The 25,929-nt window shown below is 61.6% G+C and overlaps 1 protein-coding gene across 4 annotated transcripts in view; it reads right to left on the bottom strand.

The window, feature by feature from the left end:
• The window catches only part of SKI (SKI proto-oncogene), a 69,655-nt gene that overhangs the window by 7,513 nt on the left and 36,213 nt on the right, over positions 1–25,929 (bottom strand). The gene's annotated exons all lie outside the window — the stretch shown is intronic.

Genomic DNA, 25,929 nt, shown 5'->3' with positions numbered 1-25,929 from the left:
GATGGGGTAGGGGGAGGGCAAGTGGTCAGGCAAGGTATCCCCCTCATCGGGCTGTCATCACAAAATTCAAGAGACACAGGGCTGACTGGAGCCGGGGCACAAGGCCCGCGGACCGAGGATCCCAGAGGAAGGGCCTGACCAAGCCCAGCACATCTGCCTGCACGCGGGTTCGCGGGGCACCCAGCCCCTCGTGGTGGACAGACAGGCGCGGGGGGGACTCTGTGCAGGGACACACCGGCCTCTGTCCTCACGCAGAAGCAGATGCCCCAAGGCCTGTGGCCCTGCAGCCGAGGGGGACGCGCCCAGCTCCAAGAAGGCACTTCAGGGCAAACCCACAGACGGCTGTGGACGGTCTGCTCAGACGCGAAACAATCAGGAAAGAAAGACGGCTTGGTGGCGCTTTTTAGGGGCAAGAGTCCGGTGACGTCTGCCTGCGCGGCCCGGCCGCCTCCGGCCGCCTGTGACAGGGGAGCGGGGGTCAGTCACGCCAGCAGGGGTGGGGCTTCCTCTTGGAGCAGATAGGAGGCCGGGAGCGGGGAAGACAGGCCGAGTTCTCACCCAGAGAAAAGCCGCAGGCCTGGCGCCGGCTCCTGCAGGTTCTGAGAACCCTCAGGGAGACTCCGGGGGCGTCACACGGCTCCGGCTACGGGGCCACCCCCACACGCATGGGGCTGGCGGGTGGCACCCAGCGCCCATTGGCCAGAGCCCATTCCACACAGCGGGGGAGAGCAGGGCAGGTTCCTGGGCAGGGACGCGGTCTGCCAGCGCACCCAGCGCTCAAAACCAGCCCATCAGTTCTGGAGAAAGGGCCAGAGCCTCCCTCGCCCCCACCCACCCCGAGCTCCGTCAACCCCAGGAGAGGGAGGTGTCTTCACGGAGCTGGAATGACTCCTCTGAGATTCCTATAGCAAGAAAAACCCCCGTGAGCCCCTTCTATCGACGAGAGAGAGAAGCAGGAAGACAGCTGGGCCAGGACATACCTCTTCGGGCCTGGAAGGCCACTGTCCCCAGCAGAGCACACTTGGGCCCCAGGGACGGCAGATAATCAGGGATAAAACTGCCCAGTGATTCCTACTCCGCCAGAGGTCAGCAAGCAGGTAAGGACATTCGCTTGTGGTTTCTGACCCTTCTCAAGGCCTCCACGCCAGATCCCGGGGGCCCACAGACCTCAAGGAGGGAACAGGCTTCCGGGCATAGGACACGGCCAGGGCGGTGGGGGGGCCTGCCCCCGGAACCCACTGGTGGCCCCCCACAAGGGCGAGGGCACGTGTCCTGTGCCACGTCCCGGCACAGGACACGTGCGGCCTCCGGGACAGCGCGCCGAGGGCCATCCCGCCACGGGGCAGCCGCTCCGTCGAAGAGCTGGCCGTGGACGGCACAGGCACACGCCCAGGACTGTTCAGCGGCTGTGCGCATTCCTCACAGAGGAGGAAAGGACACCCACACGGGGGTTTCGCACACTTCATGCCCAGGGGCCTCTGCAGGTTTGCAAGACTCGGGGTACGATTTAGGTGTGACCCTGCTACCTGACCTTCACGTCAACGGGGGGCCAGGGTGTCAGTCGAGACAGAGGCTCCATCAGACACACACGGAGTGGGGTCAGGACGGCTGCCGGGCTCTCGGCCACCACCCAAGACCAGCGCAGGGAAGAGCAGGGTGGACGAGAGGGCCAGTGGCCGCCGGGAGCCACGGCGGCTTCCGGCATCGGCCTCGGGGCCTCACGCTCGCAAAGGCCACGCTTCAGCGCCCGGGCCCCAAATGCACAGTGGGACAGCCTGGGCCACGGCCCAGAGGCAGGGCAGGGCGGGAGAAGGTCTTTGGGCTCCACGCCACTGGCTCCCCTACGCTCTGAGAAACCCGTGTTCCAGCAGCACTGGAGCAGGCCTGGGCGCGGAGCTCTGACCTGGCATCTGGGGAACCCCTAGTGGCAAGAGCCCTGGGAGAGACGCCACTGGCTGTGCCCCACGCGTTCTGGGGGAGCGAGCTCACGACCACTTTGCCTCCCAAGGCTGCCGGCCTTGCCACCCCCACGTACCACTTTTCGTGTGCCGCCCTGCATGTCCTTAAAAAAAAAAAAAAGTATGTGGAGGACGAGGAAGGAAGGAGACGATCCAGAGGCCGGCCGATGGCGCCGGCCCAAGGCCCGAGAGCGTGGTCTGACTTCGGCGCGGAGCTCCGGCTGTCACAACAGCCGCTAACCATCACGCAGGTATCCAGTTCTGGGGTGACGCACCAGTAAAGACACAGCTCCCACCCAAGTGCCAGGCAGAGCCAGAGGGACACCCAGAGGGCCCGGCAGCGAGATCGGCACCCACCCCAGCGAGGCTGGGCTGGTCTGCGGGCGTGCACAGCGCGCCTCCAGCTCCAGCTCCAAAACCAGCACCGGCACCGGGACCAGCACGAGCACCTCCCATGCACAGATGCCACAGGACCGTCTGAACACAGAATGGCGCTGACAAGGCCACGCCCTGCAGACACGCGGCCTCCGATACACAGCTCACGGCGGGGGGGGGCGGGGGGGGGGGGAGCCGGCCCGGGGGGCTGTCCGGCAAGAGACGTCAATCTAAGTCAGTGGGAATAAAGTCACCGTCCCCACCCAGGTCCACAGAGCCCAAATTTTACTCAGAGGCACTTGAGGGGTGTGTGGACCTTGGACTGAGGATCTGAATGTGACTATCGGGACCGCCTGTCCTACCTGGAGCTGCCCATGTTCCCAGAACCAGAAGCACAGTGCCCGCTGGGTACCGGCCCCGCCAGGGGCACGAATGTCCAGGAGCAAGCGTGTGTTCAGGGGTAAGTGGCGGCTGCAGCACCTGCCCTCCGCACCGGCTCCCACAGCTGAGGGACCGCTCAGGCCAGTGGGGCCAGGGTCTAAGGCTCCCCCCCCTTGTCTGAGATGCCTCCCCAGCCCCCACCCCCTCTCTCTGTGCCGTGTCTAGGCACCCTTGGCACGCGTCACAGCGCCAGGCCTCCCCACCATGGAGGTGTGCACTCAGCTCACGAGAGCACTGGATGACACATTCAGCTGGACAGGGTGCGTGGCACTGCGCCCCCCCCCTCCCCCGCGCAGCCAGGGACTGTCTGGTTTGTGTCTTGGCTGGCCGTGTACCCCAAGGCCAGGAACACATGCCGCCCTGGGTGCCACACGGGGGAGCTGACATCAACTGCCACCCAGGTCCCCTCTGGCCCAACAGTGCCAGGTGCTGGCTGGGAGCATCGTCACCGTAGCCGGCCACCGTGCGGAGATGTCCGTGGGCCCAGAGCTCCGGATCCCCACCGAAGGCGTCCCGACAGAAGAAATGACTCTCGGGTTCCTGAACGCACAGCAGCAGGGCCAGGCCCCGGTGGCTGGGACAGAGCCAGGGACCCACGAGGGCTCGGCGGCAGCGATCGGCTTCACCCAGCAGCACCAGGCAAGGGGCAGGCACAGCCTGACCCGGTAAGGCTGCAGAGCTGAGCCACAGGAGCCACAGTGGCCAAAAAGCCCTCTCCGGTGGCGTGTGCGTAGGAAGTGACGGCCAGCGCTCCACTGACACATCTGGTCTGACATTGACACCCTTTGCTGCCTCGGGTGCAGAATTCTGGTCACTTCCCCGGGGATCAGGAAAGAGAATGTCGAAGTCACAGGTGGGACGAGGGGCAGAATCCCCAACCTCCCAAGACCCCAGCTCACTGTGGGCCGGACCCCACAGGGCCCAACAGGACCGAGGACCGATGTCCAGACCCAGGCGAGGCTCCCCCGGGCCCAGGAGGTGAGCCCCTTCCTGGCGTCATGGTGGTGGGAGGACTCACCAGACCCCATAACCACACGGAGCCTCAGACCATGCACGTCCTCCTGGACGCACGGTGTTCCGCCGCCTGCCGGAACCACGGCCAGGCCACGCGCCATCGGCACCTTGGCAGGAGCAGCTGTAAAGAAGGGCTGCCCGTGGTCTACACGCCCTGCAGCCTTTCAGTGGCCAATCCCCCACGGCCTCCGCACCTGTGCTCCAGCGGAGCCCAGCCCCACGGAGAGTGGCCACGCAGGAGAGTACGGGCAGACCCCGCCGTCTCGACCGCCAGGGTGCTCCCAAGGCAGGGACGGTCACTGTGGGCGGTGCCCCGCTGCAGGGCCTCAGCCTGGTGCTCCCGACACTGTGCTCGTCCACCCTGCCTGTTATGCCTAATTATTAATTAGAAGCCGAACAACAGGTCCTAGCCCTGTCGCTCTCACTGCCAATCGGCGCGGACGGTCCCTGCTTTGAGCCTTCGGACACGGGGCTCTGAGCCAACCTCTGCAGAGAGGGCTCACACACCCCGATCAAAACGAAACCGGCAGACGGAGGTGTGCGCCCACCCAGCGGCCCCCGAGGGGCCCTGCCGTCCCAGCGCCGAGCAGCCGGCACCTCTCTCGGCCTGGTTTGGCCACACCAGGGAAGGTCATGGTCGTTGGGCTCACGGATGAAGTTCTCGCGGTGCCTGAGGCAGAGGGTGCCGCTGAAGGCCGTGGCACGGGCAGAGGGGCTGGCCTCCACCACTCTGGGCCATCTTCGGTCTTCAAAGAACAAGCAATTACTCTAAGGTCTGGGGCAGCTACCTGCTGGCAGGCCACACAAGGAGGAGGTGACGGTGCTAGAGGAGGCCCCTCTGTCCGTCACCGCACAGAAAATGAGGGCTGAGGGGCCTGGGGCTCCAGGGGGACCCTGCATCGCCCCGGGAGCCCTGAAGGCCACAGTCACGTTGTCAGCAGTGGGTTTTGCACGAGAAGCAGCATGGGAACCTGGGGCGGGGGGGAGGGAGGGGGGCCGTGGAGCAGGGGCCTCAGACACGGAGCTTCCCGACTCCACATGCCCCCAGGGAGGGAGGGCTGGCTCGCTGCTGCCCCTGAGCAGGACCCTCACACTAAGGCCCACGGCGCCAGCAGGCTCCACAGGGAGATGGCAGAGGGTCCCCAGACAACGCCTAGACACCAAGGAGGCTGCAGCCAGACGGTGGAAAAGGCGGCCTGGAGGCCTCGGCAAACACCGGCGGCCACACGGGGTGACTACTTCCCGTTTATTTACCAGCAAACAAAGACAGGCCTAGAGGCCTAGAGGACCAGAACCGGCACAAATCCACCGCTGAGACCCCCCGGCCTGGGCCTCAGGCAGCCTGACCCTGAGGCCGACTGCGCAGACCTCGAACAGGCCTTACTGGTAAAGAGGCACAGTTGAGACTCAAATGACAGAACGTGGAGAACACCAGACCAGCACCCGGCAAAGCGGCTGCAAGGCCAACAGACGTCACTTCCGCCCAGGCCACCACCACGGACGGCCACGTCTCGGCCCGGGAGCGAGGGCGATGCCTGACCCAAGGAGGGTGTGGAGGAGCACCCGGAGTCCCCACCGGAGCCGCCACCAGAGCCACTCGGCAGAGCAAAGCGTCGTCCTGCACGGCGACCGTCAACTTGTTAAAAGGACAGCGCCAACCCCGGCGTCCACCCCCCGCAGGGCCCCGTGTCTGCACGAAGCCAGGGTTTGCTGCCGAGGCACCGCGAGCGGCACAGTGTGTGTGCGGCCGAGATACCGTCAGGAAAGCAGCCGGGCGTCGGGCAGGCCGTCGGCCTCTCGACGGAGCCAGCTTCCGTTCTGCACAACCGGACGGCAGAGTGGGCACCCGTGCCAAGAGACTAACCTGAGGGGCTCGTCCCAACTCCCTCCGGGCAACGGGACCCCCACGGGAAGTTCACAGAGCCGGGTGTCCGTGCTGTAGTGCAGGACACTCCTGCCCGCGCCCCCTCCGGCCTTCCAAGGGCCCACGACACAGCCTCGGGTCTGACCCGCGAGCAGCTGCCCACACACGGCCTCGAGCCACGGTCGCTGGAGCGGTCAAGTCGGTCCGGACTGTCCCGCACCGAAGGCCTGGGGCGGCCGTGCCAGGAGGCGGGCGGAGTCTCCTCAGACACCCCAGGCTGTTCTGCTTCCAGCGGAAGGGTCTCTGGGAGGTGCCGACAGCGCCAACGTGTCCCGCGGAGGCTGAGGCCCGGGGGCGAGGTCACTGGCCGCCCGTGCGCACGGCCGATCTCGTCCGGGAGGCCGGGATGACCGGCCGCAGGGGCACACCCCCGGAGGCCGCGCTACCCAGTGGTGGCATCACCCACACGCTCACGTTCTAGAAATGGAAAGAATGGCCACCAGGAGAGCCACGTCCTGCGTGGACGCTCCCGAGGGCCACCAGTCACGGGCAAAAGAGGCCGAGTGCGGCGCGAGATCCCGCTTCCGGGCCGGCTTCTTTCAGAGCCTTTCTGTAGCGCCGCCACCATGATTGGCTTATGTGATCTCCCATGTGGCTGCGAAGTGTCTCCCTGGAAAGGGCGCGACCCCGGCCTCGCGTCTGCTTCTCACACGTGCGCTGCGCTCTCCAAGTGGAGACGGCCCACGCCGCTGGCCCAGCACCCCTGTGGGGAGGCCCCTTCAGGTTCTCCTGCCCAAGACTGCTTCTGTGCGGCTTCTCTACAAAGAAATGCCTCCTTGCACCAGCTCGGAGAAAACTCCGGGACTTCAAGGTCTACGGCGGGGCGGGGGGGTGCAGACGCCCGCAAGGGTTTCTGGCAGAGCTGGGGACGCGGCCACAGCCCCAGCCTCCCCGACAGCCCACCCGCTCAGGTGACACCGAAGCATGAGGACAAGGTAAAATAGGAAAGCGGAAATTCATCAAGGTCAAGACCTCTCTGGGCTTCAAAGGATGCCACCAAGAATGTGGAAAGACCACCACAGAAAGGGAGGAAAAGACGTGCAAATCAGGTACCTGATAAGGGACCGGGATCGGAATTCACGAAGAACCAAAACTCAGCCAAGTACCTCACCACGAAAGGGGCAAAGAACGGGACCAGACCTCCCGCCAAACGAGACCCACAACGAGCACGCGAAGAGGGTCGGCACCTCGGCCATCAGGGAAACGCAAATGAAAACCGCACACGCTGCCGCCGAGGGAGGGAGGGGGGCCTGGAGCGTGGGGGGCACGGCCGCCGAGGGAGGTGGGCGCCCACAGACGTGACCCGGGGGCCGCGCTCCTCAGCGAAGCCCCGAGAGAACCGCGAAGACGGGCCCAACGGCCGTCCGAGTGACCGACCGTCCACGCTGTCGAAAATGTGCGTGTACCCGTGAGTCCCCACGACTGAACGACCAGGCCTGACCGTTCACACGAACACGGGTCCACACGTATCTCGTATATTCCGTGTATCACACGCTGCGTCTTATGATAAGGTAGACTACGGGAAACAGCGCTACTAAGAAAATCAAAAGGAGGAGGAAAAGCATTTGTGGGTCTGTATCTGTCGATACCGATACCGTAGTCCCGTGGACTGTTTACAAGACGAACCGTCCCTCGGGACCTACATCGATGTTGTCTTCTGTGACAGGAGACACCGCAGATGTTACACGCGTTACTAGCACGGACACCAAAGACGAAAAGGTGGTGTGGAAAATAAATTCGTATGTATTTACAAGCATAACGATGCACGCACTGATTACGAAGCAGACGGGACCGCTTTCTGGCAGCCTAGCCAGGGCACAAACGTAGGAATCGTTACGAAGCTTTTTAGGACATCTAGGATTACAGTCGTATTCTTTTTTTTTTTTTTTAAGTGTACTTACTTACTTTGAAAGACAAAGCGAGCAGGGGAGGGGCAGACAGAGGGACAGAGAATCCCAAGGGGGCTCGGCACTATCAGCGCGGAGCCCGATGCGGAGCTCGAACTCCCAAACCATGAGGTCACGACCCAAGCCGAAGTCAAGAGTCCAACACTTGGGGCACCTGAGTGGCTCAGTCGGCAACTTCGCCTCAGGTCATGATCCCACGGTTCATGAGTTCGAGCCCCACGTCAGGCTGACCGCAGTCAGCACGGAGCTGGCTTCGGATGCTCTGTCCTCCTCTCTTTCTGTCCCTCCCCCGCTCACGTGCTCTCTCCCAAAAATAAAATGAAATAATTAAAAAAAAAAAAAAAAAAGAGTTGGATACTTAACTGACTGAGCCACCCAGGCGCCCCCAGTCATAGTCTTACTATAGAATTGGAAACGCTGTTCCATTTTTAAGACCGTTTACCGGTGATGACAGGACAGTGTGCAGTCTCTCCAATTAGGAGAGAGGGGACAACTACGTTCATTCTCTGAAAGCAAAGTTACAAGACAGTAAGCCAACTAACACATGACTGGTCTTGTATTAAGTATCACTCCACTCATGGCTGTGTAAGGAGAGGCTGTGAATGGCACCATGTAGGGACTATGTCGTGTGCATACATTTTGACAAATGTTAACTTTTTATAGGCTTGTGAGTTTTATCGCAAAAATGATAAAATAGACCAACACCTAAATGCATCGTATGCATTCACAACATACCTAACTTTTTAATTTTTTCCGTATCTCCAGGCTACATGGCTCATCCACAAGTTTTCCAAACTGTCGCACATCTCCAAAAATTTTTCCAACGTGGTTCTTGAGTAAAAACCTGCACGTAAGTGGACCCGCACGGTTCAAGCCCGTGTTGTTCAAGGGTCAGCCGTACTAGGATTCTGCAAGGTGTTACCGATGGAGCAGTCTAGATAAAGCATACAGGATAACGTCTGTTATTCCTTATGGTCGCGTCCATCTACAATTATCTCAAAAAAAAAGATGATTAAAAATATACAAGGGGGGCGCCTGGGTGGCGCAGTCGGTTAAGCGTCCGACTTCAGCCAGGTCACGATCTCGCGGTCCGTGAGTTCGAGCCCCGCGTCAGGCTCTGGGCTGATGGCTCGGAGCCTGGAGCCTGTTTCCGATTCTGTGTCTCCCTCTCTCTCTGCCCCTCCCCCGTTCATGCTCTGTGTCTCTCTGTCCCAAAAATAAATAAACGTTGAAAAAAAAAAAATATATACAAGGTGTGGAGTGCCCGGTGGCTCAGTCGATCAAGCGTCTGACTCATGGTTTCGGCTCAGGTCATGATCACGGCTCGAGGGATCGAGCCGCACGTCGGGCTCCGTGCTGACAGTGCGGAGCCCGCTTGGGATTCTCTCTCTCCCTCTCTACATAAATAAACATTAAAACAATTATTTTAAATAAAAACAAAAAGAGCAGGCCGCTGCGTGACACTAGGATGGCTACACTTTTCTAAAAGAGGGGCAGGACAAAGCGCTGGGGACGTGGTGAGAGATCCGGGCCTCCGTGCACCGCTGGCGGGAAGGTGAAGGGCTGTGGCCGCTGCGGGACAGTTAGGTGGTTTCTCACAAGGTTAAAGAATTAGCCTATGACCCGGCAAGCCCGGTCCTGGGCGTCCACTCAAGATTACTGAAAACGTACGTCCAACACGAACACTTGCACACGAGTGTTCACACTGCATGATGCGCCGCAGCCGGCGCGGAGACATCCCACACGCCCTCCCCGCAGAGGAGCAGACCGGCAGGTGCACGGCCCGGACCCGCGCTCCGCCTCAGAAGGAGCGAAGCCTGGACGCGCACGATGCTCAGGGAGAAGTCCACACAGAGGGCCCCATGCCTGCCGTGTGACTCTGTTTCAATGAAACGCCCAGAAGAGGCGAATCCACAGCCAGGAAGCGGAGTGGTTGCTGGGTGTGGGGGGAGGGGAGTGAGGGCGCCGGAGTTTCTTTCTGCAGTGACGAGAATACTCTAGAAGGTGATAATAGCAATGGTCGCATATACTAAAAACCACCAAACCGTACTCTTACAAAAGGTGCGATTTCTGTTACATGAATTATATCTCAATAAAACTATTATTAAGAAATTCTAAAAAAAAAAAAAAAAAAGTGAAATGAACTGTTGGCTGAAAACCCAAACCACCAAGGTCAATGGTTTTCCCCGGCTCCCGCCCTCCTAGCAGACAGAGCGAGCCGCTGAGCAGGACACGGGCACGGCCCTTCCAGGACAACCGGGTTCCTCGGCACCACCACCACCACCAAGTGGCTCCCTCCGAGGCTCAGGTCCCACACACAAGGCCCGTGCGGAAAGGAGCGCCCGTCACGGGTCAGGGAACGTTCCGGTCTGGCCTCGTCCCAGCCACAGGATGCCCCTGTCTGAGCCGTGGGCGGAGGGGCGGCAAGGGCTCCATGACAGGCGGGGTGGCCTGGCACAGACCCTGGCCTGCTCCCACTGCGCCAGGACCTGGTGCCAGGACAGTGGCCGGCGGGGCGGAGGGGCTGAGCCACCGGGACTGCAGGCAGCTCTTGGGAGGGGAGGAGAGTGCGAGGGGCAGCCGGCTCAGGGAGACGGGGGAACACGGGCTCCTAGAGGCCACTGTGCGCCGGGCAAGGGCCAGGCATCCTATGTGAGCTCCAGGCAAGGCCTCGGCGCCCAGCTGGGCAGCCAGGGCGACTCCAGGATGACAACGTGGCCCTGGCCACGGCTGCGGGGTGTGGTGAGGGTGTGCTGTGTGCAAACGCGGGGGCTCAGGGCAGGAGGGGGTCCACAAGGCTCCCGAGGCCCACCTGACCCCCACCTCTCCAAGCCCTGCGGTCTGGTGTCCCGGATGGTGGGCACCGCGGGAGCCCCACCCCGGCTGGCTCGCTCAACCTGGCGCCAATCCCCAGACGGTGCCGCTCGAGACCACCACGCACAGCGCCAGGCCCGGGCGAACGTGTGCGTGACCCCTGCGCCGCCCGAGGCGCCCACCCTCACGCCGTCGGGTCAGCGTCCGCTCCCCTCCCCTCCCCCACCAGCGCCCACACTAACGGTCCCTCGTCTGTGCCCCGACCCTCAGTTTCCAAAGACCCAGGGCCGCGGGGCTGGCACCTGGGGGCAGCCTGCTCAGAGGACCCCTCTGTGGGGCCGTCACTGCCTCCTGAACCACGCACAAGACAGAGCAGCGCTCGGCCCAGCCTCGGGGACCCCACACCGTGAGAACGCGCCTGAAGTTCTCGCAGATCAGCAACATCGTGTCTGACTGCGACGGAGCGTTTTTAGCAGGTAGAGATGTCACAGGAAAACCACATCTAGGAGCCTGAACACACGCAGCCATTTCCTAGACGCTGAATTAAAAACCAATTCTTTTTCAACAGGCAGATTTTAACGCAATTCAACCACTAAGTGACATGTCCAACTGGAAACTGGCTGCACGTTTAGAGGCGGGTGAGGCGGGGCCCAGCGTTTGGGTCGCCCGCAGGTTCCAAGGGACCGGAACCTTCTATCACATCAACCTCACCGAGACTGCCACAGCCCAGGGACGAGAGCCCGTGGGCTTCACCCTCCGGAGCAAGGCCACAGGGGGCGCAGGGCTGGGGCTCTGCGGGGAGCAGAGGGGGCCAGCGGAAGTGCTGGGGGCCCGACTGTCCAACTCATTGTGTGGTTTCCCATCACTCGTGGGTCAGCAGGAAAAAGCCAAGACCACAAAGTGAGAGACGGAAACTCTTCATAGAAACATCAGCAAGGAGACTGTCAGGCGGAGACCCCCACAGAACAGGGCGGGGTGGGGGGCACCCTGCCACGTCCGCTTCTCAGCCTCACGGCGTCGAGGGGCCCGGAGTCGTCCTCCACGACCACTCCAAACGTCACAGTCTTCTCTGACACAGCACAACACCCCCATGACATGGGGCTGAGCTCAGGAGGAAAAGCCCAAGCGCCCGGGACCAAAGATGAAGAAAACCCTGTGATGCGTCAGCCACACTAACCCAGGGTAGCCCGCGGCGACCACCAGGGGCAGACCCCCAACCGCCTGTATTGGGAGGAAGGAGACCGCCGAGTCCCCAGCCCACCCGGGACTACGGAACGGACCCGCGAGGACCTCCGAGAGCCCCCGGTGGAAGCTGAGATGAGCGGAGTCCGGGGCCAGCACCCGGCCCCGGCCCCAGACGCAGGGAGCGGGCCGGCCCCCAGGGCCTCGTCCGCTAGAGCAACGGGTAGAAATGCTGTAACAGCCCTAGCTCAAAATGAGTAAACACGCAAAGAAAAAAATGCGAGAAAAGAGTAAGACATCAAAAAAGATCACACAGATTGGAAAAAAGCAGAACTTTCCAGAATAAAAATAGTTCTCAAGGAAATTATTCAAACGCAGCGCAGAGAAAAACGAGATGAAAACATGAGAGGTGGGAACAGACGTGAAGAGACGGGGAGGGATTCCAGGAGGAGAGAGCGGGGATGGTGGCCAAGAACCTTCCGGGACTGGGGAGAGGCAGGCCCTCAGGTTTCAGAGGTGAGGCAGAAGGGGGACCAGAATGGAAGTCTGACACTCCAGGTTCAAGGTCAACACCGTCATGCCACCACCGACAAGTTCAAGTGGGCGCGTTTCTGGGGCCATGACGTGTGGGGACACATCAGCATCCGATGTGGCAAATCCCCACAGATGCGGGGGCCCGTGACGGAAGCTGGGTCCTGAGAGCAACGGGAACAAATGTCCCCAACACATGCCCTCCGGCGATCACGTGGCACTCTCAGTGGGTCCAGGGGTTGGCACATCCTTGAGCACAAGGACATATGAACATGGGGGGACTCCAGTCACACCTGCCTGTCCACGGACAGGCACAAAGTGGGCAAGAGGCGGCCTGCAACGCACTGCCCACAGCCGCCCCGTGCTGCTGGGATCTCCCTCCGTGGGGCGTGCTGGGCTCTGTGACGGGCAGGGAGCCCCCCGCCAAACCCCCCGGGGAAGAGCCCACCAGGCACAGCACGGGATGGCGTCCTCTTCCCCGCCCGGCCTGCGATCCCTGCTCGGCCCCTGAGCAGGGGCAGGGCCTCCTGGCCCATCATGTCCTCTAACGGGACAGGAGATGCTCTGTGACAGAGTTCCACCGTCTCCTACGGATAAACTCTAAATCCCCAGCCGGAGCCACCCTGAATCAGCCCAAGATCTACATTATGGACTGTTCCTGAAGATTTTACAGTTCTAGAATCTGCACAGCTATTTTTATAAGTACCATTAATATTTTCCACAGGATAATTCATGTTTCATATTATACTTAAATTAACCTATTTCTGATTATTGTGGTACAGGGGAAGCAGATTAAATTTGCAAGACAACGCCAAACCTCAAAATGAAGTGAAAATAGCAATTTTAAAGATTCACCTTGATCTTTAAAAAAAACTTAAGTAGGTCAACTCTTCTGCGACTTCCACGCTGTTGAGAGTAAGCCGGTCCCCTCTAAGGAAACACAGGTACCGACTGCTAGACCTCGCACCACTCGCCCAGGAGTCGGACCTCACTAGGGCCAGAAACCCTCCTCGCCAGGGCTCTGACACTCATGGCACCAGCTGGTACTTTCCTTCCCCAAGGACGCCCAGACCCCTGCCGCTCCTGGCCTGGCACCACGATGGAAGGACGCTCCAGGCTCCAGGGCCCGCCGGGCTCGGGGATCACCTACCGGCCGGTCTGTCAAAACACAAAGAAACCCTCAAAAGCAGAGGGCGGCTCCGGGAGGGTTGGGGGGCCCATACGCTGTTCCTGCGGCCCAACTGCTCTCAGGAGGGGAGGGGGAGGCTCACCTCCACTGGGACAGGGGGTCCGGGACCCCGATCGGAGACACCCACCGGAGCCAAGACGGAGAATGGGTTCCCACGCAGAACGTCCATCCTGACCCCGTGGGCTCCCCACGCCCCTGCAGAACCTCACCATTAGCATCAGAAGGTGCATGGGGGGTGCCCACGGGGACAACGTCGGGGGGGATGGACCCTCTCCTCAGCAGTCACTGGAAAGTAACTGTCGGAAGGACTGAGAACAAAACAGAACTCCAAGAACAATGAAGCCATTCTGAAAATCGATGGTTTTTGTTTCAGGGCTTATTTTAATGCTCCCCAGTACTCTTGTTTTGGGGGAGCCGGTGAGCAGGAGGGTCTTTCCCCAGCACCCAGCTGTCATGTCCGGCCTCCCGCCCCCACCAGAGACGACGAAGACAAACACGCCCTCCATCCAGAGTCACTGCAAACGCTGCACAGAGTGAGGGCCGCAGCGGAGGACACGCGGCTCCCCCGGCCGGCTGGCTAAGAACCGGGGCGGGGGGCCCATGCCCCACGGAGGCCCCTCCGGAAGGAGGGCCGCCCCTCCTCCCCCACCGGCCTCCGCACAAACAACCAGCAAACTCGGGTGGCCCTAGCAGACCCAGCCCAGGAAGGGAGGGCCAGGGGCAGCACGGCCTGCAACTGCCCGGGAACCTTCCTGCGGACACCCCAGCTGACCGCGGCCCCTGGCCGCCCCGGCCAGTCCCTGCCTCTGACGTGGGAGCAACAGGGAACACTGAAGGCAGAGAGGGCAGTGGCCACCTCCTCCTGCCTCCTGACCCCCACCCACCCCTCCCCCACCGGGGGCTCCCGTCACCAGCCCCTTCTCTCGCCTCCCGCACCTGCCTCCAGGACGTGCGTGGGCCCCCGTGGCGCTGCCCCCCTCACCACCTGTGTGGTGTCTCCATCGCCTCCCACGTGGACAGCGCCCTCCCTGCAGGTCCTGGTGACCCTCTGACCTTCAGGGATCTGCAAGCCCTGTCTGGGGTGTGGACCCCACACAGCCCTCGGCTGCTGTCCTTAAATCTACAGGTGACCTCCCACACGCCCCCATCACCTGACCTTGTGCTCAGGACAAAAACCACATCCCTGATTCACACTGACGCCTGTCATGCTCACACAAGGAATGTGGGCGAGCGCGTGTGCGTGTACGCAGTGTGTGCAGGCGTGTGGGCGCACGCATATATATCCTGCGTGGGCACGAGGGCGCACGTATGTATGTTGTGTGCAGGAGTTTGGGCTCACACATGTACAGCGTGTGCGGGCGCGTGGGTGCGCCCCTATAGGACGTGTGCGGATGTGCATTTGTAAGGTGTGTGTGGGCATGCGCACGTATGTCCAGCGTGTGCGAGCGTGTGAGGGCGCGTATACTATGTGTTGTGTGACCTGTCATCTGTCAGAGGTGGAAGGCCTCAGAGAAAAGGCGCCGGGCGAGAAGGTACTTTGGGGGTTGATACGGGGTGTGGGTGACGCAGTCTGAAACGAGGGGATCCCGACGACGACTTCAAGGAGGGGTCAGGTCAGCTCTGCCCCCACCCCAGGGGCCTAAGGGGCCTCTCACAGAGCAAAACGTGAGAAGACGCTTCTTTTGAACACAAAGCAGTCAGGCTGGCAGGGGCAGGGTCACAGGTGGCCCTGGAAAGACAGACACCCCCTCACGTCCCTGCAGAACATCGGCCCAGATGCCGGCCAAGGGGCGGACGGAGACGCTGCTGAATCCTCAGACCCAGCCAACACGGAATTCAAGCCGAAGCCACACCCGCAGGCCTCGGGGACCCGGCGGCCTCCTGCCTCTGGCCGCCTTCCAGTAAACAGCCTTCTCACTCCTTGAAACTCTCAACCTGACGCCATCCACAGGTCTCAGGACGCCGGTGCCTCTCCCAGGGCCTTGGCCAGGAGCAGAGGGGAGGCGTTTAACCTCAGAGAAAGGAACCGGCAGACAGACAGGACACGCGAGAGGCGGCCCTACCGCAGTTTCTGACCCCCGAGGCCACCAGCCCCACGTGAGGGCTGTGTCCCCGGCCACGCACCTCTCCAGGTGCCATCTCACCCCGTCACCCACCCCTGCGGGAGCAGCAGCTGGGCCTGGAAAGCCAGCAAGCCCAAGCCTGCCAAGCCTCCGTGCAGAGAAAGCCTTCCATCCGCTCAGCCCCTCTTCCCACGCACAAAGGCTCCAAGGCTCAGCACCCTCGATGAATTATGCATAACAGCTCGATTATGACGGAGCCGCGGGAGGGCTGGCGTGGGGGCCCGGGAGGGGGGAGGAGGAGGAGGAGGAACCTGGCGGCGGGCATCCTGGAGGAGGGGGCAGAGATACTCCCAGCCCAGCGGGGCAGCCGCATCTGCGTGCGCGCCTGCAACACGGGCACAGGCTGGCTGGTGCACTGGTGGGGTCAAAGGACAAAGAACTCCAAACTCCAGCCCACGTCTGGATCCCAGATCCTGGCTGGCTACCACCTGACTCCCAAGGGCCCTGCCCCAACCCCAAGAGGCCAACTACCGCCAACCAAGTATGACCTCTGACTCCATCCAAGCACAGAGAGCCGCTGCTGGCCCTGGGCAGTGGTGGGCAAGCCCCCCGCCCCGGGGTAACCGGAGGAGACACAGGGCCCCCCAGGCCCCGGCCCCACGCCTCCCTCCCTAATGCCCAGGAGACACACACGGGAACGGTGACATCCGAGGCACTTCACCCACCAGACCTGCATTTCAGTGGCGACCCTGCAGGCAATTCACCCTACAAGCCACCAAGAGCGAAGGCTTCAAACCAAGTAGCGGGCGAGAAGGATGAGGCATCTCTGCTCTAAAACAGCCCCCTGGCTGCCCCCCCCCCCCAGGATGAAGCCTGCAGCTAACACACACTCAGGGGAGGTGCCCCCTGCAGTGGGCTGGGGGGGGGGGGTGGGGAGCACTGCCTGGCTCCAGGCCCTGCGTCCATGGGGCAGACCCAGCAGTCCCCCTCGAGGCGGGGCCCGAGGCACAGAGTCAGTGGGTGATGTTTCCAGGAGTCTAAGGTGCCCACCCCAGGAGATCACCACTTCCCTCGGGCCACGAAACTTCTCCTGTGCGGAGCCAACACTTTCCAGTCTTCAGGGTCTAAATAAAAACACATCCCCAAGTGGCGTCCACTCGGAACAGGAAAGTCCGCCAGGCCCCCCAGAGCCTAACACTCACATGAGGAGCGGAGCACCCCTTGTAGGACATCTGGCCTCCACAGCAGCTCCGGAGGCAGGGGGGAGGGTGGGAAAGAGGGTCTGGGGAGGCCTGCCCTCTGGGTGCTCGCAAGCTGGGCCCTCTGATGGTTTCTTAATCTAAAAGTTAAGACATTCCCCCCGGCTGGCTCCAGGGGCAGGCAGTGCACGCACGGGGTTTAATGCTCTGCGGACGCTGTCCAGGGATGCTCGGTAACGTCTTCTTCGATAGAATGTTCTGTATCGTGGAGTCTGATGGGACAACGGGGCGTGCATGGAGCTGGTGACTCCAGGGAGGTAAAGCAGCCAGAGTCAGGGGCGAGACCCTGCGTCGCCGCCGGGCACTCCCAGCCCCGGGAGGCCAGGGCTCCGCCCCACACGCAGCCGTGGGCCGTCCTGGTCCCCCTGCCCAGCTGAATGTGTAGGGAAGCGGTGTGGGGGTCGGGCAGGGTTGAGGGTACTGGTGGCGCGTGCGTGTAGCAGGAAGTGACAGAGAAATGGCCGAGTCAGCTTTGTGCTGTGTTTCCACTGTTCTGGGTAATAAGGAAATACACACGCGTGTTCCAGGCACAGAACACAAACTGTGTGATGCCAGTGACCCTGCATTCGAATTACATACTCTCGTGTGTGCACTTAAAACTGGCATCTCACAATATAATTTTTTTTTAACGTGTATTCATTTTTGAGAGACAGAGAGAGGCAGAGCATGAGCAGGGAAGGGGCAGAGAGAGAGAAGACGACACAGAATCCGAAGCAGGTGCCAGGCTCTGAGCTGTCAGCACAGAGCCCGACGCGGGGCTTGAACTCACAAACTACAAGATCACGACCTCAACCTACTGAGCCACCCAGGCGCCCCTGGCATTGCACAATATAAAGCCGAACAGTAAAACTTAGGGCAGTAACCTAAATTTTTTAATTTTCCTTTACTGGAAAGGACCTTAAACAGAAATGAAAACCACTGCGACAAGCTGGAAAACACTGCAGAGAAGAGGGAACCTTCTGTGTCTGGGTTTGGGCACATTCTCGCTTCCCCGACCGGGGCCCCGCACGGTCCTTGACGTGCACATCAATGCGGGGCCTGCAGTCACACGGCGTCAGCAGTGGCCACCGTGGTCCCTCGGGATCCTGGGCAAAGGCTTCCCACAGAGGACGGCCTCAAGCAGACCCGCAAGAACCCGCAAGTGTCGCCTGAGAGGCCGCCCAGCCCGGCGCCTCGCGGCTGAGCCTCCCCTCACACCAGGCACAGGACCCTGGAAGCCATTTTCTAATCTGTTACAAAACAAAATCTTCCAGAGCTAGAGTTTTAAGCCCACTTGTTAACACCTTGCAAATCCATGCAAAATCCAGCTGACGTCAGGGAAGATGGAAACTCACTGGAGAGAGTGAGAGCAGAGGCCACACCCGCCCGCAGCTGCCGGGCTCTGCTACGCCCAAGGCCACCTCTGAACCGGAGCCAGAGAGAGGCACGCTGCATCAAACTGCCCAGCGAGGCTCAAGAATATTCCAGTAGGCCCACACGGGAATAAAACTACACATCAGCAAGATCAAAAAGGTTTTCGGTGCTCCTAGTTCAACTTACAAAGTACAACCGTTTCTTGCTCCTGTCACCAGGAAGGCCTCGTGTGCGTTCGTGGAGAAAAGCACGCATGTCTCCCTAAACTCCCCTCTCTGCACTGGCCACTGGCGGGGATAGTCTCAGAACGGAAACCGAGCACCGACCCACCCTCCGGCCAGGGACACAGAGGAGCGCCACGTCCGGGCCCACCTCTCCACCCCCAGACCTCCTCGGGGTGGCAGGTAATGGAAGGGAACTCACCCCGGGGAGGTATTTGGGCAGCATAAGTTCCCGGCCAGGAGGACACCTTGCCGCAGGGCAGAGGCCTGGGGACCCTCCCTGCTGTGGATCCCAGGTCAGCAGGGGAGGGGCCCTTGGGAGATGACACCTGTGGAGCTGGTGGCCCAGATGAGCAGGGGGACGCTGCCTTGGCCCCTTACCTTTGCGGTGCCTGGCACACCGTACGTGCAAATAGCACTGAGCAGAGCAGGGTGACCCAGAGCCAAGCGAGGAGGCTGCGGCTGGGTGCGAGGGATCGGAAGGGAAGTGTGGGCAGGAAGGGAGAGAGACCCTGGTCTGGCCATCACCGGTCATCACCGTGGCGCACTGGCAAGACCCTGTGGGACCGTCTCCACCCAGCCGGACACTCCCGCCACCAGACAGGGGCTGCGGGGGGTGGGGGGGTGGTCGCGGGGCAGATCCCCCCACCCAGGGCAGATCCCCCCCCAAGGGCAGTCAGCAAAGGAGGCGGGTGTGTAGGGGAGAGGGAGCCATCAGGCTGCAGGGGGGCTGCAGGGCGGCTCTGGAGACCAGCACTTTCTCTGTCCCAGCCAGGAAGAGGCGGCCCCGCCCCTGCCAGAGCTGTTTTGCTTCCTCAGCGCCTCCTCCCCTCCTCCCCTCCTCCGCCTCCTCCGCGCAGCAGTGGCGGCAGCGCCTCCTTGTTTTCTCTCCATAGAAACCGACACAACAGCCCAGAGGACAGGGGGGCGCTGCCGGGCCCGCAGGGCCGCCTCCACTTCCGGGCCGTGGCAACGAGGCTGGCCAGCAACCGGCAAAGTCACCGGCGGAGCGTCCTAAGCGCCAGGGCTGAAAGACGGCTGGCGGGTCCGCCACGAGAGGAGTGCGTTCTGATCGCGGACACGGCCCAGAAGCAGGCACTGGACCCCCCCAGGGCTCTGACCAGCGCGCAGAAAGGCAGGGCCACCACAAGGGTCCGTCCCGAGCAATGCGCATTCTCCCTAGGAACCCAGCGAAACAGCACACTCTGCAAAAATGCACGTGTCACTCTCAAACAAGGTCTCCAGGGAGCCTGGCCCCTCCTGTCTGAGGTGGGGTGGGCAGGGGACAAGAAGCCTGAGGGGCTCTGGGCCAGCACTGCCTGCAGCCCTGACAGAGGTGGCGGTGGGGGCGACACCAGGCCCACATGGACCCTGGCTCACAGGGACCCCGAAGAGGGCAGGACGGTGTGCGTGAGAGAGGCCTGAAGCAGGAGACCTGAGAAGAATTCGGACCACACCAGCTTTTCCCTCTGAGAAATGGGTCGACCCAGGCTCTGCTACCTCCGAGGTGCCGACGCAGGGAGAACACGGCCCGCCCTACAACAGGGACCGGCCCGTAAAACAGAACGCCTCCTAGATTTCCGAAACTGGTCACTAGGCCCAAAGACCCCCAATGCCCCCTTCCTGACCGTCCAAGGACGGACTCCAGGCCCCCGGCACCAGCAGGAGAGGGGGGCTGGGAGCAGGCCCGCCCAGGACGGCGGGCCTGGCGGATGGCGGCAGCCTGGGCTCAAGGCACCAAGGTACTCGCCAAGGCTGCCAGGCCAGTGTCCGGTGACATCCCTGCACCGGGGGGTCTGGCCTGCCACCTGACCACCCACCGCCCCCTCCTGGTGTCTACGCCCCTCGCAGCATGGAGCCAAAGGCCACGCAGGGAAGGGCGGGGTCTCCCAGGAAACCATCTGGCAGCGTCAGCGGCCCGGCTGGGCGGCAAGGCCGGGAGCCCCTCCGGCCCGGCTGGGCGGCAAGGCCGGGAGCCCCTCCGCAGACCCTTGGAATAACGCAGCAGGCGGCTGGGACGGGCTCGCGGAAAACAAGGGCGTCCGTGGTTCCCGAGGGCCCCATCTACCACAGACCACCGGCGGTGACCCCTGCACCGAGCCTGGGGCCGGCTCTGCTCCCTGCGGGGACTGGCCCACCAGGGACCCCTGAGCGCTGACCCTCGCCTCCTGCGATGCCGCACTTCGAATATCTACTTACACGGATCAGGGTCTCCTGGTTTTGTTTTTAAATATCCAACAGCAGCCTCTCCCGGGTCGTGCTGTAGATCAGGCTCGTCTGAGGTGGGTGAGGGGTTGGGCAGCGCAGCCCCCGGGGCGCTTCCAGGAGGAGCACTTTCTGTAGGCCACCAGGACCCCACAGCCAAGAGCCCGCCGGGCTGTGCAGGGGGAATCACCCCTGAGAGCACACTTCCAGGAAGCCAGGCTCCTCCGGTGAAGACCGGGCATGCCCAGGCCCCTCTCTTGGGGATGGTGACAGGAGGGGCTGTGGGGCGCCAAGTGTCTCCTATTCGGCCGAGGACACAGACGGCTGGGGGCGGGGGGGTCCCCACCGAATCTGCTTTTTAAAGGACCCCCCCTTTCAACAGCTGAAAGGAAACAGCTCACTGTCTCGGGAGAGCTGCGAGTAAGCAGGCCGCGCAGGCCCTCGGTCTCCCCCACAGGACACTCACAATGGACCAGAATTAGGGAGAAAGAGCCCTTCTGTGTGCAGGGCTGGGACTGCGGGTTTGCCTTGGCGGGGGAACAACTTTCCACTGGCCGTGCCCCTCCCCCGCTCCGTCCACTTGCAGCTGGGGCTGTCCTCAGAGGGAAGGAGGCATTTCCTGTGCCCCCCCATTTCCCAACATTCTTGGCAAGCCCAGAGAAGAGCAGGCAGCAGGAACAGGGAGGGGGCCGGGCGGGCCCCCCGGCGCAAAGGCGGGGGGGGGGGGGGGACGTGGGGGGTGGCGGACACAGTGCCCAGAGAAGGTGCTCGCAGAAGGCCAAGGGGGCAGATGGGGGGGGGGGGGGGTCTGCCCCCTCTGTAGTGGTTTCCCTCCCGCCAGGGTGTCCGTCAGGCCCACACTCCCCAGGAGGAAGGCTGAGTAGCCAGAAGGCGGGGGTTTCGGGACAATGGCTGAAACGCATGCCTGGTCTCGTGGGGGGCTGGGGGAGACAGCTCTCCAGGACCGAGAGCGAGGTAGGCAGGAATTCAGGTGACTGTCCAGTCACTGGCCACTAAGTCCCCCCAAAGGGTCACGCACAACCGAGGTGGGGGTGGGAAGGCTCCGCCAGCCTCTGGCATCTCCACTCCCCTCTGGGCTCGGAGGAAGCCCCGAGGGTGGCCCTGGGGCCTCAAAGACGCGAGGCCCATGGCAGTTGCTCAAGAAACACCCGCAGTGTGTGAAGGTAGGAGGTAAGGTCAAGGGAGGCCAGTCCGGCCTCGAGCAGAAGCATGGCTCCACCCAGCTGCCCCCTCCCACCTCCTGCCAAAGGCCACAGGAACACCTTGTCTCAGACACCTTCCCTGTATGCTGCCACAAAGCTCTGGGCGTCTAGCCTGAGCTTCCCGGGGGTCAAGGCAAGGGCCACAACAGTAGTGACGACCCTCCGGTCCAAGGCACCGGGAACACAGCCCTCAGGACTCCGACAGCACCGCCCCTCCAGTGGGCGCCCAATCCGTGGGGAGGCCTGGATGGCTTCTCCCTGCACGGAGAGGGGAGTGCCCAGCTGTCACAGGAAGCCCAGCTTAGTCTGGCCGAGACAAATCAGGGTCCCCACCCCAAGGCCGGGGCTGATCTGCAGGGACGCCCAATCCCTGGACACACCTGTGCCCTGCCAGCAGACACAGAGGGGATGGACAGGGGCCATCGCGCCTGACTTGCACGTCTGCTGGGGCGCCAACTGTGCACCTGTCAAGAACTAACCAATGGAGGCCACGTGGTGGCCCGCAGCTTGGACTTCGGACGCGGGAAACCACGGCTTATCTCAGGCTTGCTGAACTTGCACAGCCCCTCCCCAGGACCCTGGCTTCTACTCAGTCTCCTCCCACTTCTCCCGAGGCCTATGGGCCCAGCACGTCATCGGTCTCTGGAGCAGAAGGAAAGGCCCACCGCTCTGAGGACAACGCGCCCCGCTCTGGTTAGGGACCCACCGCATAGGGATTTCTCTGCTGGGAGTTGTCTTTAAGTCAGCTATACAAATCCACAGATTTTCAAAAGGCCACTAGTCTGGTCCCAGGGCCTTCCCGCTCCACACCCCCCGTCTTAGCTGCTGAACCTCCCAGCCTCCCAGCCAGGATGAACAACCTGAAGCCTGAACCAGCACGTGCACCCACAGCCCGCTCACTGCTGTTCAGCTTATAGGCTCAGACTTCCAGCGACCAGGTGCGGCCACAGACTCCACCCTATCTCAGGAGCAGCCCCCCGCCCCCACCGGCGTCTACTGGCACACTGAACGTGAAGGCTTGGCTCGGGCAGCTACTTTGGGCCATTGAGGCAGGAAGGAGAGAACGGGCCCGGTAGGCAGGTCTGCCCCCGGGCGAGGAGAGACAGAGAAGTACAGGCCATGCTCTGCAGTTGCGCTTGCCCCCCTGGGCCCCTTCGTTGGAGTCTCCCCGCGTTTCAGTCACCTCAATACCCCTCTTGCCGGGGAAGCAAAGGACAAAAGGCGCCGACACTCGACGCCCATTACAAACACACCAGGGGCACAGGAGCCCCAGGACCCCCCAGGACCCCCGATTCCAGAACAAACGGGAAAGGTCTCAAAGGCCGGGTCCTGAATATATCGGGACAGAAGCGACAGGAAGAAGTCTCGGTCCCTTCCACAGAAAACCAGCAGAGCCGACGAGTGGTGAGAACAGAGCCACCAGGAAGCCGACACTCCCGGGAGAGCTCCAACCTTCACAGCTGCCCCAGGCCGCCCGTTCCGCGCGCCCGCAGGGGAGACCACGGCACCCCTCGTGCGCACAGCCCACACGCACCACTGGCCCCAGGATGCGGAGTCCCTGCGGGCGGCCCCAGGCAGCAGGAGCAGGTGGCCTCCAGGCTTCCGACTTGCCTCTGGGGTCCGGGCCGCCTGCATAAGGCTCCTTTCTTGAGATGATCTCTGACTGCAGCAGATGACCTCAGAGAGCGGAGAGGGGTCCCGGTGCCTTGACCCACCGTGTGACGCCGCTAAGCCGGGCCCCCAGGCGCAGGGGCGGGGCAGACCCCCTTTAGAAGCTCAACGTGGGGATATGGAACCCGGGCCTCGTGCCTGGGCTGTGGGTGGTGCAGCGAGTAAAAGAGGTTTTGGGGGCCTGAGCAGACACCAGCTCCTAGAGGCTCCTGTGCACGAAGGCTCTCACAGGACAACTCCCCAGGATCACAGAGGAGAGCCTAAACCAGCCAAATGAAACTGCTCGGTCCTAGGGTCTCCGCGGCCCACGGTGTCCGGGGACTGTGGACCAGTGTGCACAGGCCTCTCCCATGGAACCCGGGGCAGGCAGGGCTGCACGGTCCTGTCCCCACCCCAGGCCGGGCCCCCTCTGCAGCTTCTGGCAAACACTTAAAGACGCGGCAGAATGTTTATGGAAAAACCAAGCCCCCTAAACCCTTCTCCTGCCCCGGGGGGCTCAGAGGGGCAGCCCCTCGACCTAAGAGTGCAAACTCAGACCCCAGCCTGAAAGCAGGCCGGAGGACCACCGAGTACCCTGTGGTCCCGCCACGCCTATCTCGGAGGAGCCTCCTCGGCAGCACACGGTGGTGGGGGCGTCCTCCTCACGGGAAAACAAACAGGGAGCTTTGTGACTCCACAAGCTAGCGGGGGACCCACACGGCCTGTGGTCCTTCCCGAAACGTCTCTCAGGACGGGACCTGACCAGGGTTCCCACCTCTGCCCCAGGCCAGTCAGCCTATTGCCCTTCCCACGGTGGGGCCCCAAGATGATCCCGTCTGGCTGGACAAACCCTGGCTGTCTCCCACGTGGCCGTCTCCGCCCAGGTGGGTGAGCGGTGCCTGACCCAGGAAACTGAGCCACCAGAAAGCAAAGGACGGCGCGGATCCGACATGACCGAGGCACTGTGCCCCCTGGAAGAGGAGGCTGGCGGGCACAGCCACACGCCGGCCACAGGCAGGGCAAAAGGATGGGTGTGCCGACCCCACACCCGTCATCATCAGGGAAATGCCACTCACAGCCACCGGAGCCACCAGCTCACACCTGCCAGACTGGCTTCAATCAACAACACGGGAAACAACAGGTGTTGGCGAGGATGCGGAGACGGGGGACCGTGCACCGTTGCGGGGAGTGCACGCTGGTGAGGCTACTCGGGAGCAGTGTGGAGGCTCCTCCAAAGTTAAAAATACGAGGGCGCCTGGGTGGCTCAGTCGGTTAGGCATCCGACTCTTGATCTCAGCTCCGGTCAGGATCTCACGGTTTGTGACACGGAGCACCACGCTGGGCTCTGGGCTGACAGCGCGGAGCCTGCTTGGGATTCTCTCTCTCCACCCCCTCATGCCCCTCCCCCACCTCTCAAAATAAATAAATACCTTTTAAAAAGTTAAAAATAGAAATACCGTACACCACTAAACTGCACTACTGGGTATTTACCCAAAGAACATAAAAACACACACTCGAGGGGCGTCTGAACCGCCCAGGGTGGCTCAGTCGGTGGAGCGTCCAACTTCGGCTCAGGTCGTGATCTCACGGTTCGTGGGTTCGAGCCCCGCGTCGGGCTCTGCGCTGACAGCTCGGAGCCTGGAGCCTGCTTCGGATTCTGTGTCCTTCTCTCTCTGCCCCTCCCCTGCTCATGCTCTGTCTCTCTCCCCCTCTCAAAAATGAACATTTAAAAACAAAACAAAATGAACAAACACTCCCTCGAAAAGACACGTGCACCCCTATGTTTACTGCGGCATCGCCAACAATAGGCAAGCTACGGAGGCAGTTGAAGAGTCCACCGGAGGACACGCGACACGTGGTGCAGGTGCGTGTATATATGTGTACGTACGCACACATGTATGCTCACATATGCACACACACACACACTTATACATACACACATGTACACTTACATGTGCACTTGTACAGGCACGTATGCTTACGTATACATACGTACACACATACGCTCATACACACACGTATACTTATATATGCACACAAACACATGCATATGCTTATATATGCACACAAACACACGCAATAAATAGAACATTACTCAGTCTTAAAAAAGAATGAAATCTTGCCGACTGCAACAACATGGACAAACCAGAGAATACAGCACCAAGCAAAGTCAGTAAGAAAAAAAATATTTCAGTCGGTCAGAGGCAAATACCATGGGATTTCACTCATAGGCGAAATTTAATGGACAAAATGGGCAAAGGGAAAAGAGGTGAAGCATGAAACAGACCCTAACTACAGACAACACACTGATGTTCCCAGAGAGCAAAGCAGGTTGACGGGGATGAAGGGTTACGCCTGTCATGATGAGGGCGGTGTTACATGGATGTGCAGTCACTACGTTGTGCACCAGAACCTAACGCTACGCTGTGCGCTAACTGGAATTTTTTTTAATGTTTATTTTTGAGAGAGAGAGAGAGAGAGAGAGAGAGAGAGAGACAGTGCGAATGTAGGAGGGGCAGAGAAAGAGAGGGGGAGACACAGAATCCAAAGCAGGCTCCAGGCTTTGAGCTGTCGGCGCAGAGCCTGACGCGGGGCTTGAACCCATGAAGCACGAGATCAT

This window comes from Acinonyx jubatus, chromosome C1 (assembly GCF_027475565.1).
Source record: "Acinonyx jubatus isolate Ajub_Pintada_27869175 chromosome C1, VMU_Ajub_asm_v1.0, whole genome shotgun sequence".
Taxonomy (NCBI): Eukaryota; Metazoa; Chordata; class Mammalia; order Carnivora; family Felidae; genus Acinonyx; species Acinonyx jubatus.
Note: the sequence above shows the minus strand (reverse complement) of the source record. Positions and strands in the feature narration are given on the sequence as shown.